Source organism: Helicoverpa armigera, chromosome 4 (assembly GCF_030705265.1).
Source record: "Helicoverpa armigera isolate CAAS_96S chromosome 4, ASM3070526v1, whole genome shotgun sequence".
Classification (NCBI taxonomy): domain Eukaryota; kingdom Metazoa; phylum Arthropoda; class Insecta; order Lepidoptera; family Noctuidae; genus Helicoverpa; species Helicoverpa armigera.
The window spans coordinates 12,001,529-12,007,528 of NC_087123.1; the positions used below are offsets into that span (position 1 = coordinate 12,001,529).

Genomic DNA, 6,000 nt, shown 5'->3' on the forward strand with positions numbered 1-6,000 from the left:
TAACCGTGGTAATTTTGTTTATTCAACGAACAAATTTTTAGCATCGTAAAATGGAGATCACGAACCAAATGCAGTTTTGAAAGCAACGTTCGATTCTTCATCTTTATTTACTTATTCTTCTTTCTTAAATTTCTGACTGCTCATATCGAATGCAGCTTTATCCGCTTGCAATTTATTCTTTAGACGTGTTCGTACTATGGATGTGCAACTTTCTTTATGATTTTTGGATAATAATTTCGGATTGCTCTGTTTTATTGAACCAATTCTGATCTGCAATAGGTGAATCCATGAAATATATTTCAAGTGAATTTATAGTGCACCCGTTTTAAAAGAAAACGGACAATATTTTACTACAGTCAGATCTATCTTATTGATGGATTCACCCGATGGATAAAATAGAGCTTATTCTTACTAAAAGTTATCACGGAGGTCTTAATTTATTCTACGCATGAAATATATTCTGGGAGGTACAACGCTGTACCAAGAACTACCACACGCCCATATTAACATTCCTAATTGTACGAATACCATTTTGCATAATGAAGCAAAAACATGTTAAAACGTACATTCTAAGAATTTAAGTAACTCAAACGATAGTTAAATTGAGATACCCAATAATAAATCGAATAAAAATCAGCTAAATTATCTATTGTGATTCTCTTAAACAATGGAAGCTCAGATTGCATGCGTAATAGATCTTTAAGTTGAGCACTTAAGTTGGGTATAAGCAACGGAATGAGTGTCCATACACCTGACACCGAGTGCTCAGAATAGCAACGTGGTTGAGGTGTGGTCTTGAGAATAGTAAGTGTGAGCAACTACAGAAGCTGTTTACAATGTTGTCATTTACATAACAAAGCAACATTGAAGCTCTTAAGGGAAACCAGATACTAGTAGAGCTAACGTAGATAAAGAACATAATGGATACTACACACTAAGATATTGTAGTAAATTAGTAAAGTCTCAGCTGCAAATTATGATTCGAAACAACACTTAAAGGCCAAAATAAGGCTACAAGAGAAAAAATGACATAGAAGGAAATTCAATGATGGAACACGATATAGTGACTTACAACCAAATAGTTTGGAATAAGGGCAAGACTTCATCAGACGTATCTTAAAGACAATATTCTAGCAACGATATCCAAACTAAAAAAGGGTTAACACAAACTCAAGTAAGACTTTTTATAATGACGGTAAGCGCCATCGATTGCTCGTTAAGGACATTTAACAACTAATTCTTCTAAACTTCGCTAAAGTATTGAGCCGTTCGTTAGAAGTTGCGAGCGACGCGACGCCGGTTAATTGTCAGAATCCAAAACTTCGCGCTAATGAAGAACGAAATTAATTTTCACTTCGAGTTTAGTCTTCGTTTGGAAATGGTTTAATCGATGTTTGTGTGAGAAGAGGGATCGATATTTTTGGTAATAATGATGATCAAAAGAAAAAACATATGGAGACAAATGTACCTTAGGTATATTCTTACACTTCAGAAAATATTTTAACTTAAATTTTTGTGAACACGAATATACTTGCGTAGTAATAAAGGAACATAAAGTATAAACGTTAAAGTCTTAACAAATATTCTTTAGTGCTTTAGTGATAATAAAATATACGGTTTCATTTTGCTAAAACTTCACTAATGTGTCAATTCTAAATGCCTGAGAGGTGTCAAAATATGTGCAAAGATGAAAAAAGAACCACATACATGGAATTCTGGCTGCAGCAAAATCGTGGGAATAAGGCCTAAATGTTATAACTTTAATTTTATTTATAGCTTTTTAATGTCAATCCAAATTAATGGTAAATTGCTACTACACGTGAACACCTGCAGTTCTTTAAATTAGCCATAAAATGTATTCTTGTAAATCTTTCGAAATTACAGATATTTACGTCAATAAAATAAGACGCACCTACCAAGGATGGTTGAGTAAAATCAGCTACCAATTTTAAGCTCATTTATTTAGTACACGGTATAAACCTATATTCAAACCATCATCTTTGAAAGCTCTCTGGGAATTCGCAGTTATAACCTGATAATTCTTGTTTTTTAAATATTGGTAATCTGAATTTTTAACGACAGTTTAGGATATAGTTTTTTGCATGTGAATGCATTAGATACACTTCAGGTATAGTCTATACAAGCTGTTGATTTGCATCCGTGCCATATTCAAGGAGGTAATTATGCTAATGATTCTCGACCCAAATCAATAAAAAAATTGGTACGTAATTTTTTTTCTTTAATTTTTTTTCGGAATTCCGTAAATGTCATCTAGCCTTATTTAAACTTGGAGCGTGTGTTAATGGCCTTAAAACCGTGCTGCGTTCTCACACAAACGCAAACACAAAGCATACGCAACGATCACTCATAAATTTCATTCATAAAAGTGGATTACTTCTTAAATACCACGACATTACAATGACAAAAAAAGCAGTGCATATTAGTTATTTCCCATCTACTGTAATTCCAATCGATTATTTACGTATTGTATGTCCTCCTCCTGAACTATGGCACAAATGCAAATCAACAGCTTGTATACACATATTCCCTGATATTTAATTTCCCTAATTAGCTTAAAAGCACACTGCAAACTTTAAGTCCGCTGATAGTTTGTGTGCTATCAGCCGACTAAAAGTTTGGGACTGTCTGAAAATTTAGTCAAAATGTTCTTTAAAAAAAACAACCATCGCGTTCACTGCCGGCCGACTGTTTGGTCTACAGTGTGTCGGTAGGTACTTTTAAAGCAGGAAAACCACTGGGTAGAAGCTAGTCTCTGATATGTACATGTACAGTTTGTCCTAATTTTCGTAATTAAATACGATTTATCAGGAAACATTTGTGAAGATTTATAGTGAGTAATAAATTTTGTAATAACTCGCATGTGACGCTCTGACCCACTGCGTCAACATAGTAATTGCAGTTGCTATTATTTTACAATTGAATAAATATATTTTTCTGCGGTTTTCACTTGTGAAATGGTATTTATTTTATGGTCAAAATTGGAATTAAAAATCCATGCGCTTAAAATATATTAATACTGCATATAATATATACGCTGTACATCGAAGCGCACATATACGCGAGGCACAATTGATTTTCTATTGTTTTATAATTAGCGACGTACAAAAGTTTAAACAAAATCACAATCCTTCACGTTGATTAGTGTAAACGTAAAACTCCTCAAAGAACTTTAATTAAAACAGTATTAGAACTCATAGGTATTACAGAATGGCTTACTAATAACGGCTACTCTTTATCCGAGTGTGTCAGATATTTCTCTTAGATTGTGTTTTATCCACACTCTGAGAGAAATATAGGGAACAGTTAGTATCTAGACATCACCCAACCTCGTCCTCCTTTTAACAACTAGTAAAATCATCATCTTTAGTACAAAACACATAATTAATCTTTAGCCTTCACGTCTTTATGCTACACCATACAATAGCCCATGACTGGTCAATTCTTACTCAAAGAATCGAAGACATAATTAACGATAAGTTTAAGCAAAAAATATTAATAGTACGAATTATTTTAATTGCCAAATGTGATTGTATAAGAAACTGTCTGTCTGTGCTTGTTTGAATTTGCTTTGAAGTATGCCGATGACAGATTTTTTTTAGTTGTGTCTCATAAGAGTTCATGAACTTATTGTATTCAGTTTTCCATAATGTCCAAATTAATCGCTTTTTTTTATTAACTAGGTTCAGGTGCAAGTTTATTTTAGGTAACACTTTCTCGATAACTGCTGATACTACCAATTCTGACGAATGGATATTCATGGAAATTCTTTGAGACAGTTAGGTACCTACAGGAATTTATTCTTAGCTTTTATCCAGGAGCGGGAAGTGGTTCCTTTCTTAGTGGGACAGTTACAGGATTTTATTCTTAGCTATTATCCAGGAGCAGGAAGTGGTTCCTTTCTAAGAAGAACCGCCGGAAAATTCTAGAAGGCTTACCATAGTAAGATACCGTAGATGAAATCAAAAGGTTCCTTCTTTTACAGTTGTAAGTACTGTCATTAAAACGTTGTATTTTAGTACTTTAAAACATTGTTTTTAGCACTGTACAAGTAATCGTAAATATTTACTATACAGGGTGAGGCTTTTTACTACGGAACGTCTATTCACAATTTATTTCCCCATGTTTTACACGTTAACTGCCAGTATAAAATTTTAGGATTTTACGCAGTTTTTACAGCATCCTGTATGTTAATTTTTGTTGTAAGTGGTGAGAGAAAATCTTTGCAAAATCAAAGAGTTTTACTACTTTTTGTTGCGAAAATTAATTGCAAAACGCACTAAATTCGTCGTTATGTTCCCAGGCCTTGTTACATTCTTAGAAATGTGCATGATATTTAGGAATATATGTACATACGTTTGGGATTAAACTCTATTCAGCATCATAATTCCTTTTTCCATGACCATCAAGATTTTGTATTGAAGTATTCCAGACAGAAGTATCTTAAAAAGAAAATTTCTAAATAACAATCTCATACTTGCCATAATATAGTAAGACTGACTTTTCAAAAGCTCATTAAAACGAGTTGACAATCATAAACATAAAGACTCATCACCTCATTTGTAAACAATACAAAACATCGTGAAATCGTGACCGAGAATAACAGAATAGATGAGCTTTGAAAAATATTTTGTTACTTAGTAAAAGAACGTTAAGTTCTTCTAAGTGTTTAGGAGTTCATAGTCTTTAAGCTAACTAAGGAAACCAAATATCTATAAAGATTATGTTACCTAAGTTGCAAAAAGATTTTGCCTCAATCCTCAAAACATATGGGTTAAATTGTTTATACAAGAACAATACATGAAAAATGTATTGTGTTTAGTACGTATACAAAGTTAGTTGACGATAATAAAGTTGTTCTTCAAAGCTACAAAGAAAATCTTCAAAGTAACATGATTGCTGATGTAACAACGCATGTCAAGTTTTCCCATCCTACCTTCTACCAGTTTCTTTAACAAGTCAACAACATAATAAATCTTAACAACTTTTTCCCTCGAAAAACAAATTCGGTAACAAAATCTGATACTCACACGGCCATTCATTGAATTATATCCTCAACTACGACAAGAAAAAACACAACACTTCCACTGTTACTGTAATACTTTTTTGTCACACAGGTACTGTAGAAAAAAAACGTATTATCGTGTTCAAAAGTCGGAGCAAAAAGTCGCTCGTGCGGGCTCGGCCGACAGAAGCTTGAATGCGACTGGCTGTTCCAAGTAGTCGAATACACCTCCATCCGTGAAACACAGGATAGCGTGTAACACTGTGTTCCCTTTGGCACTGTTCCGAACACCTTAGGTGAACACTAGAATATTTTGCACTTGGGTGCAAATAGTTCTAGACTCTATGAACTTGCTTGTACTGTAGTGACGAACACAGTTGTCAAAGTTTGAAAGAAATATTTAAACGTAACGAATGGTAGGTGGTAATGACCAAGCAAATTGCTGCAGATATCTGATTGAAAGATCTGAAAATGATTTCAATAATAAATTGCAATCCTGACGAGGGAGATTGATGAAATATCTTTTTACTGAGATTGAGATCGATCGATAAGAAAAATGTTTAAGACCACCTTTGATGTGTTTTTTTTTTCTTTAATAAAATTATTAATACAAACAAACTCAGACTTAAAATAACACCTAAAACAACAAAAGGTAAAAATCGTGTCACAACAGTACGTGACAAATATAAAAATAATTCAAACCAAAAATAGAATGAGCATAGAATTCAAAGGACTTCACAACAAAATAAAATTGCATTTCAAAATTAACACAGAACTTTGTTGAACATAAATTTCTTTAACAATAGCAGGAAAATAAACTTGAAAAATTCACACTGTGATCGTAGTTGGAACACGTTGGGCTCAATGTTTTTACCGGTATTTGGCGCGTGCGCGGTGCGGCTTTGATACTCGAAGACAAAACTTCGGTACCGCGTTTCAAAGAAAGTGAGCTATTAACATTTACGTTCAAACTGGAC

The 6,000-nt window shown here is 33.4% G+C and overlaps 1 protein-coding gene across 2 annotated transcripts in view; it reads right to left on the minus strand.

Moving 5' to 3' along the window:
- LOC135116747 (netrin receptor UNC5C-like) overlaps positions 1 to 5,220 on the minus strand; it is a 116,384-nt gene extending 111,164 nt beyond the window's left edge. For both annotated transcript variants that reach the window (XM_064034270.1, XM_064034271.1), the window contains exon 1: positions 5,049 to 5,220. The gene's annotated coding sequence lies outside the window, so the exon portion shown is untranslated. The remainder of the gene's footprint in view (positions 1 to 5,048) is intronic.
- Between the last annotated feature and the right edge of the window lie 780 nt (positions 5,221 to 6,000).